The 13268-nt window shown below is 42.1% G+C and overlaps 1 long non-coding RNA gene across 1 annotated transcript in view; it reads right to left on the bottom strand.

The window, feature by feature from the left end:
* LOC132226303 (uncharacterized) overlaps nt 1-12798 on the bottom strand; it is a 134310-nt gene extending 121512 nt beyond the window's left edge. The window contains exon 1 of the long non-coding RNA XR_009451032.1: nt 11613-12798. This is a non-coding gene — a long non-coding RNA (uncharacterized LOC132226303). The remainder of the gene's footprint in view (nt 1-11612) is intronic.
* Nucleotides 12799-13268: the final 470 nt, after the last annotated feature.

The raw sequence follows: 13268 nt of genomic DNA on the forward strand, positions 1-13268 counted from the left end.
CTGCTCTGTGAAAGACATTGTTAAGAGAATGAAAAGATAAGCCACAAACTCGAGAAAAAAATATTTGTAAAACATATATCAAATAAAAGCTTGTATCCAAGATAAAGATATACAAGAACTCTTAAAACTTAACAATGAGAAAATAAAACAAAACCCAATTAAAAATGGACAAAAGATCCAAACAAATATTTTATTAAAGAAGATATGCAGATGAAAAATTGCCATATAAAAAAGATGTTCAGCCCCAGCTGGGCGGCTCAGTTGGTTGGAGCATTGTCCCATACACCAAAAAGTTGAGGATTCAATTCCAGGTCAGGGCCCATACCCAGGTTGCAGGTTAGATTTCTGGCTGGGACACATATGGGAGGCAACCTACTGATATTTCTCTCTCATATTGATCTTTCTCTCTCTCACACATACACTCTCTGTCTCCCTTCCTCACTCTCTAAAATCAATAAACATATCCTCATGTGAGGATTAAAAAATATATATTAATAATAAAAGTTTCAACATCATATGTCATTAGGAAACTGAACTGAATATTAAAACAATGAGGTACCAGTACATGACTATTAAAATGACTTAAAAACAAACAAACAAAAAACAACTCCTGACATTACCAAATACTGTAGAGAATATGGAGTAACAGAAAGAAACTTGACTTTATTATTATGGTGGCAATGCAAAATGGTACTTTGGAAGGCTGTTTCTGACAAAGTTAAGCAGTTTTATTGTACTATTCAGTTACCATGTTCCTAGATATTTACCCAATTGAGTTGAAAACTTATGTCCACATAAAAACTGGCATACCTACATTTATAGCAGCTTTGTTCCTAATTGCCAAAACTGGCAGCAACCGAGATGTCCTTTGATACATGAATGGATAAACAAACTGTGATAATATGCAGTGATTAAAAAAAAAGAAATGATCTATCAAATGATGAAATGAAATAAAGAAACCTTACAAGCAAATTGGGGTGAATGACACTAGGCTGAAAAGTCTAATTACTATATGACAGTCTAAAAAGGAGACAAAACTACAGAAACAGTAAGAGTCTGATAGTTGCCAGGGATCCTGGGGAGTAGAGTTGGTGGGATAGGTGCATATGTGAAGCACAGAAGATGTTTAAGGGAGTAAAATTACTTGGCATGACACTGTAATGGTGGATATGTGTCATTATACATTTATTAAAGTCCATAGAAATGTAACACAAAGAGTAAATCTTAATATAAACTATGGACTTTGGTTGATAATAATGTATTTTTTAAAATATATTTTTATTGATTTCAGAGAGGAAAAGAGAGGGAAAAAGAGATAGAAACATCAATGATGAGAGAGAATCATTGATTGGCTGCCTCCTGAACATACTTCACTGGGGATTGAACCCACAACCCAGGCATGTGCCCTTGACCAGAATCGAACCTGGGACACTTCAGTCCACAGGCCAACGCTCTATCCACTGAGCCAAACTGGCTAGGGTGATAATCATGTATTGATCTGCCACATTAGTTGTTAATAGATGTACCACAATTATGCATGATCGTAATAATAAGGGAAACAATGTGTGGGGTATGAGAGCTCCCACACATTTAAAAAATGTCTGCTCATTTTTTAAAATAAATATAAAGTTGTTAAGAATAAAGTCTAATCAAGAGTCAGGGGAGGGGGGTTAGAGATCAACCAAAGGACTTGATACATGCATATTAGCATAACCAATAGACACAGACACTGGGGCGGTGTGGGGGTTTGCCCTCGGGGGTGGGAGTTACAGGGGGGTCAATAGGGAAAAAGGAGACATATGTAATACTTTAAACAATAAAAAAGAATAAAATCTATTAACTTAAAAATATAAATAAATGAAACTAAACAGAATCTGAACACTTCTTTCAGATAATTTTTTATCTCATAAAAATCATTTATTTTTTATTTTAATGATCTTTTTACATTTATTAATTTAATTTTTAAGTTTTTAAAGCTTCAGTTTCTCCCTCGCTTTTCCCTCATTGTCCTTTTCTAGCTGCCTCCACCCTCTACCCCAGGCCTTCACCACCTTATTGTCTGTGTCCATGGGTTATGAATATATGCATACAAGTTCTTTGGTTGATCTCTTCCCACTCACCCACCCTACCCTGCCTTCCCTTTGAGATTCTGCTGTCTGTTCTATACTTCAGTGTCTCTGGATCTATTTTGTTCATCAGTTTATTTTGCTCATTAGATTCCACATATGAGTGAGATTATGTGATACTTGTCTTTCTCTGGCTTATTTCATTTAGTATAATACTCTCCAGGTACTCCCCTGCTGTCTCCAAGTGTAAGAGATCCCTCTTTTTTACTGATGCATAGTATTCCATGGTGTAAATGTACCATAGCTTTTTATCCACTCATCTACTAATGGACACTTGGGCTGCTTCCAGATCTTAGCTATTGTAAATTGTGCTGCTGTGAACGTAGGCGTGCATACATTCTTCATAAAAACCTTTTAAATAAACTTTAAGAACCTAATGTTTGTTTAATTTTGGTATAGTTCCAAAGAAGAATAACCACTGTTATCCAAAAAGGCTGTTAAAATATCTTTTTATTTTTCAACTGCTTATCAGCTTGAGGCTAAATTTTCTTTATATAGTTAACCAAAACAACATGTCATATCTGAATGAAAGCAGAAGCAGAAGCAGATAGGATAAACCAGCTGTCTTTCATTAATCCAAATATGATTTGCCAAAAATTGAGCAATAGAACTCTCACTAATTTTTAAAAATGATTTTAGAGAGAAAGGGAGATGAAAGAGAGAGAGAGAAAGAGAGAGAGAGAGAGAGAGAGAGAGAAACAACGATGGGAGAGAGAAACATCAATTGGTTGCATCCTGCAAATGCTCAAACCCACAACCTGAGTATATGCCCTGATGAGGAATTGAACCTGTCACCTTTTGGTGTATGGGACAGCATGCCAACCAATTGAGCCATACCAGCCAGGACTCTTCTCACTAATTTTTGAAAAGATATTTTTATTAAAAAAATTTTTGGTTATGTCAATGTGTGCTTATTATTTTAATTTTAAAATAAATAAATTATATATATATATATATCCTATCTAATAAAAGGGTAATATGCAAATTAACCATTACTCCATCACAAAGATGGTGGCGCCCAGTCCTCTCAGCCCCATCAGAGTCCCCCAGTCCGGGGGGAGCCGGGGGCAGGGGCGGCCCCTGAGAGTGGGCAGAGCGGCCAGGCAGAATGCTTGCTTTGAGGCCTGAAGCAGAGCCAGTGGGGCCCTGCCCAAGCCGTGACAGAGGCTTGAACAGGCAGAGAGCGGAGCTGGGGCAGCCCTGCCCAAGCTACCGCAGAGGCTTGAGTAGAGTTGGGGGGCCCCTGCCCAAGCCACGGTGGAGGCTTGAGCAGGGCTAGAGTGGAGCCGGGGTGGGGGGGCCCTGCCCAAGCTTCAGTGGAGGCTTGAGCAGGCCTGGAGACGGGAAGGGGGGCATGTTGCCAGCCGTGGCTTGCTAGCAGTCCCACCTCTGCACGTGACCTGCAGAGGAAACACCTTTTCTGACAGCTCATTGGCTAAGCTCCCTGTATGCCACTGGCAGTGTTCTTGCTAACTTGGGTAATAAGAATTCAAGAAGGTGATCTAGGGTTTTTCCACCTCACTCCTGGAGGAAAAAATGAAGATCCACTGCTAGAGGGCTAAGAAATGTCATATCCTGTCCTAGCCAGTTTGGCTCAGTGGATAATGCCTCGTCCTGTGGACTGCAGGGTCCGGGTTCAATTCTGATCAAGGACATGTACCTAGGTTGCAGGTTCCTTCTTTGCTGGGGCCCAGGTCAGGGGTTATGCAGGAGGCCACCAAAAGAAGTGTTCCTCTCACATTGATGTTACTCTCTGTATTTCCCTCTCCCTTCCACTCTCTCTAAAAATCAATAGAAAAATATCCTCAGGTGAGGATAAAAAAGAGAAATAAATGTCATATCCTATGAAAGACACATCTTGAAAATGCCTAAAGAAAGTTGTCATTTTTTCATGGTGAAGGTACTAGAGTCTGTGTTGATGAAAACACCTTGGTGTCTGTGGTAGCCAGCAGTGGCAGCAGCAGCGGGGTGTTGGGGGTGGCGCCTTCCCCTGATCAGCCTGGTCACCTTCTGCAGAGGGAGGCCAGACTGCAGCCTAGGCCGTCAGTAGGACATCCCCTGAGGGCTCAGACTGAGAGGGGCAGGCTAGGCTGAGGGACCCACCCACTCCAGTGCTGTGCACTGGGCCTCTAGTCCTACCTAATAATAGAGAAACATAGTAATTAACCGTAACTTCACTACCCTTCCCATTGGCTAATCAGCGAGATATGCAAATTAACTGTCAACCAAGATGGCGGCCGGCAGGCAGGCAGCTGAAATGAACAGGAGGCTTGCTTGCTCCAGTGAAGGAGGAAGCCAAGGTTCCCCACCTGCCACTGCCGGCCTCTGAGCTGCAACTCTAAGAAAAAATGTTGCAATTATAGAAGCTAAACAATCCCCAGAAACCTGCTTTCAGCTGGCTGGCCTCAGAGCTGGAGCTGAAACAGTGTTTCAATTATAGAAGCCAAACAAACCCAAATCAGCAGCCAAGGTCTCAGAGCTGGAGCTGAGCCTCGTTGCTAAAGCTGGCTCTCAGTTCCAGTGACAGCCATAGAAAATAAATCCCAGAATAATAAAAAAAAAAAACAGGAAAAAAGGAGAGGCTGGGGGCTTCAGTCATCTGCCAGCCCGAAAACGGCCCTCAGCCCCTCACCCAGACTGGCCAGGCACCCCAGTGGGGACCCCCACCCTGAAGGGGGTGTGACCAGCTGCAAAAAGCCATCATCACCTCACCCAGGCTGGCCAGGCACCCAAGCGGGACCCCCACCCTGATCCGGGACACCCTTCATGGCAAACCAGCCAGCCGCCACCCGTGCACCAGGCCTCTATCCTATATAGTAAAAGGGTAATATGCCTCCCAGCACTGGAATCAGCGGAGCCGCGAGGCCTCCAGGCCTGGGATCAGTGGAGCCACAAGGTCTCCCGAACCCAGGATCAGCGGAGCCGCGAGGCCTCCTAGCACCGGGATCAGTGGAGCAGCGAGGCCTCACTGCCCCTGTGTCAAGCGGAGCCGTGAGGCCTCCTGGCCCCTGGAGCAGCGTGACAGGGGGCAGCACCCAAACCCCCTGATCGCCCTGTGGCTCTGTGCGTGACAGGGGGGAGCTCCCCAACCCGCCGATCAGCCCTGCTCTGTGCGTGACAGGGGGCAGCGCCCCAACCCCCCAATCGGCCCTAACCTGAGCGTGACTAAGGGTGGCATCACAACCTCCTGATCTGCCCTGCTCTGTGCATGACAGCGGGTGGTGCCCCAACTCCCCAATCGGCCCTGCTCTGAGCCCAACCAAGGGCTGCACCTAGGGATTGGGCCTGCCCTCTGCCACCCGGGAGCGGGCATAAGCCAACAGGTTATTATCTCCCAAGGGGTCCCAGACTATGAGAGGGCACAAGTGGGGCTGAGGGACACCCACCCCTGCCAGTGCACAAATTTTTGTGCACCAGGCCTCTAGTATATATATATTAACTATATGGGAGCTACTTTGAGATAAGGTAAATATTTCACACCTCATCAAACTTTTCTTCATTTTTAAAATATCATTGATTATTCTTTCCTGAATCAACTTATATTGTAGTAGTTATCAAAAGATGATATTCTAAATTCATCATTTTTCTACATTTATTGATTGTCATTTCACTGTAAAGCAAACATTTTAAAAATGTTTTCAATGACTTATTCACATTAATTTATCTATTTATCTCAGTCTAGACTCACACATTTTAATTTTATTCAATGAGTTATAATTTATTATTATTATTATTATTAATTTTGTTTTTCAAATTTTCCTGAATTTGGAGAGTAAGGGCCATTTTAGAATGATTGCTTTGCTCTTTTGACATGTCCAAAATAGGTTTTTATTCCTTCTTTTCTTTTTGGTATTATACAGAATTTCACTTTCACCATATACTTTTCTTACTCTGGCATCATTTCACAAAGGTTACTGGCTTTGTTTAGTAAAGAATAGTTTTTAGAAACCAAGATTGTGATGCTATGTGTTCACTGCTACTGGACTTTCACATCTTGTCAGCAGGCAGAGCTATAAATATATCCTATCTAATAAAAGAGAAACAAGGTAATTAGCCATAACTTCGCTACCCTTCCCATTGGCTAATCAGGGAGATATGCAAATTAACTGCCAACCAAGATGGCGGCTGGCAGCCAGGCTACTGACGCGAACAAAAGGCTTGCTTGCTCCAGTGACAGAGGAAGCCAGGTTCCCCGCCTGCGGCTGCTAGGCTCTCAGCTGCTCTCTAAGAAACGTTGTTACAAATATAGAAGCTAAACAAAACCCCAAAAACCTGCTTTCAGTCAGCTGGGATCTCAGAGCTGGAGTCACAACAAAGTTTCAAATACAGAAGGTAAACAAAGTCCGGGATCAACAGAGCAGCGAGGCCTCACTGCCCCTATGTCAAGCAGAGCTGTGAGGCCTCCCAGCACCGGGATCAACAGAGCAGCGAGGCCTCACTGCCCCTGTGTTGAGCGGACCAGTGAGGCCTCCCAGCAACGGGATCAGCGGAGCCATGAGGCCTCCTGGCCCATGGAGCAGTGTGACAGGGGCTATCTCCCAAACCCCCTGATCGCCCTGTGGCTCTGTGTGTGACAGGGGCAGGGCCACAACCTCCCTATCCGCCCTGCTCTGTTCGTGAAAGGGGAAGGCACCCCAACCCCTTGATCGGCCCTACTCTGTGCCTGATAAGGGGGAGCTCCCCAGTTCCCTGATTGGCCCTGCTCTGTGTGTGACAGAGTGAGGCACCCCAACCCCCCCCATGGGCCCTGCTCTGTGTGTGACATATTTCTGAAGATTTTTAATTTCTTTTTGAGCTGCCTTATTACCTTGGCTATGTTACCATAAACAGTTGGTCAGAGAATAAGGGAGTCTCCCCCATTGACCAAGATAGTGACAGGGGGAGGTTCTTTAACTGAGTGCACCTAAAGCTGGAAATATGAATGGTTAGAGGCAGAGTTTGCCAAAAGCAAGAAAGATGAATGGACAGGGCTCCAACAGGCCAAAAGTTAGGAAGATGAATGTATAGGGCCCCAAGTATTTCAAAAGTCAGCAAGATAATTGGATAGAGAAAATAAAAGTCCTCCCCTTCCTATCCCTATAAGAACAGTTGGTTTGAGCAGGAAGAGAGATGATCTTTGAGATGAGATTGGTTTTTGAGACAGTAGTCAGGTTGTTTGGCTTCTAAATAAAACTCTTTCCTTCTGTACCAGCACCTGCCACAGGAGTTTGGCTTTCTTTGTGGCAGGCAACCTCTTTTTTTGTTGTTCAGTTATGTTATTCAGGATATTTGATGGATTCCTTCTTTGTCCAGGCATCCATGTATGAGTGGCACTTATCTAGTAGATTGATTTTTTTTAAGTGTTTCCTTTTTTTTTTTTTTTTTTTTTTTAGGTGGTGGGAAATGATAATGTTTTTTTAGCTCTCTTGCACTTCTCTGGATTTTCAGAACTCTGCAGAGTGGTAGAAAATGGCCCGTGTTCCTTGGGAATGTGAGTTTCCCCTCTATGTGCTGGTCACCTGAGGCTCAGTGGACCAACCCCATGGGAAAATGTGGTGGACAATAGCATTTCTAATCTGTGAAATCCCAGTGCCGTCTTTTGAAATCAGATAATCAGATGATGCCTGCAGTATAGCTTCAAATTGTGGGTGTGGGGTGAACTGGGGGAATTTGGCCACTTCTTTTGATGCTTTGATCTTCTAATAATGATGATTGACAGATCTCAGTCTCCCCTCTGAGTCTCCACAAGACCCTGAGATTAGTTGCAGAGTGAGCCTATTGTTCTGGGGGGAAAAAAGTGTTTCTGTAGTACCAGTTCTTATGTTCTTGCAAATAGTGTGCTCCACACCCCAACATGGAGGGTGAAGGGAGGTGAGCTCTGTGAGGGAGAACATGCCAGGTTCTGTTGCTTTGTCTCTCTGTCTGGAATACCAATTGCCAGACAATTATGGCTGCACTTTTGTGCTTTGTCTGTGCCCAGATCACTGGGCTCAAGGGTAGCTAGTACTGCCCACCCATACAGGAATGTTCACTGAATATCTTTGCTCCTCCAGGCTGACAGGAGTACCACCATATCTGATTTCTTTCCTCTCCAGGCTGAGTCCCACAGTGAACTCTGTGCTTCGAGCTGTGAGCGTTGAGCCACAGGGCTATGTCTGTGACCCATCTTAGGTCTTCTCCCTTCCCACCTTCCCAGTTCTTTCCCACTTGCCCACCTTCCAATGTTTCAATGTATGTATCTCCCATACATGTTTGTGCATTGAGCAGAGAAACCTCTGTTGAATCATACCTATACAAATTGTTGAAACTTCAAAGGGAGAGATCAAGGGGATCTCTCATGCTGCCATTCTTCTGCTATCGTTAATATTTTCTTATTTAAGGCTTTGTTATTACTGGACTTGCTCTAACTTCTCTAAAAGAAGTTCTCAGTTCTTAAAACAGTAAGAAAAGTATTTAGTGTCACAAACTTAATATTTCATGTTTATAAAATGCTAACTAATCATACATTTGCTGCGAATTAGTTTTCTATTATTTTTTTCAAAAGGCTGTGTTCACTAGCTCACATATATTAGATTAAGGTTGGGGTTATTTTTACAGAGACTGAGAGATTCTCTGTTTTTTCAGAATAATAGGTGGAAATATAAATACATGTACATGTACATTGAATAATGCATTTGTTTAAAAGAGATTAATAGGTTACCTTTGAAGGTTGTTGTTACTGTTGTTATATATCATTGTTGAAAAGAGTCCGTGGATATGTTAGTTCCATTTTGAGGGTATATTAAGATAATATGAACACAGAAAAATAACTACTTTCTAATGATTTTGCAGGTGAAAAATAGCTTCATTGGATTTTCTAAAAGTTAGGCAAAATAAATTATTACTTAAATCTGAAAAGATAGAACATACATATGGCACCATTATATCTTCTCTCTGACATTGTAACTCATTAGATTGCTTTTTAACTAATACATAATAGTTACAAAGAAGAACCACACTTTACCTTTACAACTACATCTAAAATGATTTCCTTTTTCTCTTTGGCCTTTAGGGAGTGACTAAGAGCAGTAAATATTTATTTTCTTGTTATCTTAGAATGTGTTTCTGTTTAACTTTAATCTTCGATGTGGAAATCATTGCTTTTGTGTCACTGGAAACTCTAGCTAGAAATATAATTTGACAAAATGCTGGACTGAAATTAACCAGAAAATAGCAGTTGAAGTCACTTTTATTAAGTCTAAGTTTGGTGAGAATGAAAATATGCAATGATAGATTTTGTGTATCTCAAATACTTCATTCATTTTAAGTCCAAGATGGAGTATGCTTTTCTGCTTTATATATGTTGAACTTTTAAGTTTAATTCAGTTCTTTAAAAACAACTTTAATTAATGTTTTCTTTGCCTAAAAGAGCATAAAGCAATCTCACTATCATTTTGTCCCAACAAAACTATTAGATATAAGGTGCTACTTATGACAGAAAATTGCATATATTTATATATTATAGTTCATTATGCTGTAAATAAAATTAACCTCCTATGGTATTTGTGACAGTCAAATGATTAAATACCTCCAAAAATGTCAGGAATAAAGTGAAAATGCAATACATTTTAATTCATTTTTTACCCTCTTTTTGCATTCTTTAAATTCAAAAACCATAGGAAAATAAAAAGCAAATTAGATTAAAAATAACTTCTAAAAAAGGGCAACATTATGAAAATGTTAGAATTACAAGAGGAATCCAAAACAATTTCTATTTGCTTATTTATTTGACAAGTACTTGTTTAATATCTACTATGTGTCTGACATCAATCTAAGCACTTCACAAATATGAATTCATTTAATCTACTTAACAACTTTATGAGATGGGTACAATTATTACTTCCTATTTTATGAATGAGGAAAGTGAAGCACAGAGAGGTTAAATAACATGCCCAAGTTTACACAGCTGAAAAGGTCCATATTAGGAAAAAAAAAGCCTAGGCATTCTGTTTCCAGTGTTCATGCTTTTTTGGATGATGATGATGATGATGATGCTAACATTTACATTTTACTTAATATGTGTCATGCACTTTTAAGGCACCCTATGTTATAATCTATCTATATATATAAAAGGCCAACATGCAAAGTGTCCCCTCAGGAGTTCGATTGCTCACTATGACATGTGCTGAACACCAGTGACTGGCATGGAATGAAGGAAGGCCCCGGCCAGCAGCCAGCAGCCGCTAGGGACCCAACCTGTGCACGAATTTCGGCCTGGCCGGCGAACAGGGCTGATCGGGGCCTTCAGGCTGCTGGTGGGGCCTTCCTTCTGCTGTCAGCCGGGACCTTCCTTCCCCGACTGCTGGCTGCTGGCCAGGGCCTGCCTTCCTTCCACACTACCCCCTGGTTGTCAGCACACATAATGGAGAGCGATCTAACTCCCAGTCTCTCGGTTGAACTCCCAAGGGGACATTTTGCATATTAGCTTTATATATATATAGATGAGAAAGGTACAATTATTATTCCGTCTTACAAATGAAGAATATGAAGCAGAGATGTTAAGCAATTATATTTCCCTAGAGTAGAAGGGTAAAGGAATATACTTTTATATAAGTCTTGTCTCAGTATCATAAGCATTTGATTAAATGGGGTACTGTTTTGGTTTAAACTTAACTATGTTTAACCACACAAAAGACCAGTAGGTTCAGGATGCTGATATGTTTTTAGTCTTCTGAAAAGCTATATTGGTCACTGGCAGAGACAATGGATTCCGTTTGCACTTTACATAATTCTGTTGCTATAGAAACCTGCTACTCAGAGAAACCTCTGCCATTTTATCCTTATAGTGACCCAGAAAATTCAATTTTTAACCTAAGTAAGTACATCAGGAGTGCACTGCTTTATCTGGTGATTTTATATGTGCCTGTTGACTCAATTTGTTTATAAACAAGTCCATTTAACTCATTATGCTCTTTGATCTGTTTATTCTATTCCTATACAATCTGTTCCTGTCCTAATGATTTATATTATAACTGGTCTCTCTGCCTTTGAATCTCTTTACTTGCTTCCTAATTAATCTTTCTACTGCTTCCTGGTATGGCGCTATTGTTATGCCCAGATTTCAATATCCCCCAAGACAGACCACTAGGGAGCCGAGTCCGATGCAAAAGCATAGAGTCATTTATTCAAGCCCGGGACTTAGTCCCCCCCCCCCCTCCGCCTCCATTACTGGATGCAAGAGAGAGCCTCAAATCCCAAGGGAACAAAGAATTTATAGGGCTTGGGGTCGGAGGGTGGGGGCAGACTCTGACCCCACTGATTTGGCCGATTCCAGTTGGTTGAGTGAGGGCCGGGGGTTAGTGACGCAAGGGCAGGGTGCAGCTAGGGTCTGGTTACACAAAGACAGGGGGATGGCTAGCATACTCTTGGCCTTGGGCTAGTTTCCCCCGCTTTCCCATTGGCTGAGATAAGGGCAAGCTGAGTAACTGATACATTCTGCGGCTTTTTCTTGGAAGAGGGGATAAGGACACAGCTATCAGGCCTGTTCTGTCCTTTCATTCCCCCCTTGTCTTGGAACTTCCGGCTCAATCATGAGACGGACTGAACTATCAACTGAACTATTTTTATACACTTCTTGACAAATTGGACTAGTCTGTTAATAATGCAAGGGCCGAAAGTCAACAGCATCAGGAGGGTTACAAGGGGTCCGCCGAGGTCCGCTGTCTTCTTGAGGGTGATCTGCAGTGGGTGTGTCTAGTCAGAGGTCACCTTCCAGTCAGGCTCCCTGCTGTCCTGGGCACAGAAGGAGCTGGGCTTGTGACCTGGCAGAGACAAACTATAACAAATGGTCCAGTGGAAGGGAAAGAAAACATTTCAGTTTTAATAACCTCCATTGAAATAGAGTTTTTATTCCTAAAAATTCCTCTATGGCTATCAAAAAGCCAAATCAAGATTAATTTATCTACTGTATTTAATTTGGCCTGATGTTTGCATAAACACAACAAGAATGGTAACTGACTACCTTTGCTGGAATTTCATGATTGAATCTTAATGTGCCCTGTAGTGGCCAGGAAGCCAAGCCATCCAGCTGCCACCAGGCCTGCCTGCAGTATCTGCTGCGTTAGGTGAATCCCTCACCTGTAGCAACTCCACCTGAGCCCATGCTCTAGGCTTTAAGGCCCATCTCAGTAGCCCTCCTACTCGTTGCAGCCCAGAGTGTGTGGGGGTTCCGCAGGGACGCGGAGGCGTCCTTACTGCTCCCCTTCTACTCTGACCAACCGCCAGTGATGGTAGGGCATGGGCCTGACTCTCCAGCGCCAGCCATCTTCAGGGTTTCCAAGTAGGATACCAGGCTTTCTCCGTGGCACTCTTATTGGCTTCAAGTCTTCAGAGCTTAGACAGGTTTCTTTAAAACATGATACTCCAGTCAAAGTTTCCGGTTAATAAAATCACTATTGAAAACCGGTCTTATTGATTTCATGCAAAGAAATGTATTGCCATGACTTATTAAGCATTGCCAGATTTCAGAGGAATTATATAAGGAGAAAAACATACTGATCTGCTCTAAGATCTTCTGATTTTTCTTGTTAGTCCCTTTTCATGGACTTTTCAGAGTTATAACAAAACAGTAATTGTTGGATTTCTTATATATATAATTTTTCTAAATTTTATACTTTTAAATTAGCTTTTAAATCTTCTTTCTATGTCCTTTAAAAATGCATAACTATGCCTTAGACCTTCTATTCCAAACAGGCCTTTTTTAGTTTTCTTTTACAGTTGAGGTATGTACCACCCCTGACATGGGCATGGTCACTCAGGCCTGCAAGATAGTATACAGGCTGCCAACTGTTAACTGTGTCTTAATAGAGACCAAACCCTGATGGGTATTCTTCTTTATCTAGTTGGGCACCTGCCCTCTTGGCAGCTAGACATCCTTTACTTTTGGGGGTTCACCCCACATAGTCCCTTTACAGGACAGTTAACATATGGCCATAACAATGGCCTTTAGTATGGGAAACTGAACACTTGCCAGTTACTCCCAAAGACTACCAAGGACTGTGGACCAACACAGGTCTACAGCAACTGCTGACAGCTACATTCAAACCTGCAAGAGAATTGAAGGTTAATACAACATATTAATACAATGAAACATAATATTGGCACCATGGCCGCTTCAGGCAGCCA

The sequence above is a fragment of the Myotis daubentonii genome, chromosome 2 (genome assembly GCF_963259705.1).
Source record: "Myotis daubentonii chromosome 2, mMyoDau2.1, whole genome shotgun sequence".
NCBI classification, from domain to species: domain Eukaryota; kingdom Metazoa; phylum Chordata; class Mammalia; order Chiroptera; family Vespertilionidae; genus Myotis; species Myotis daubentonii.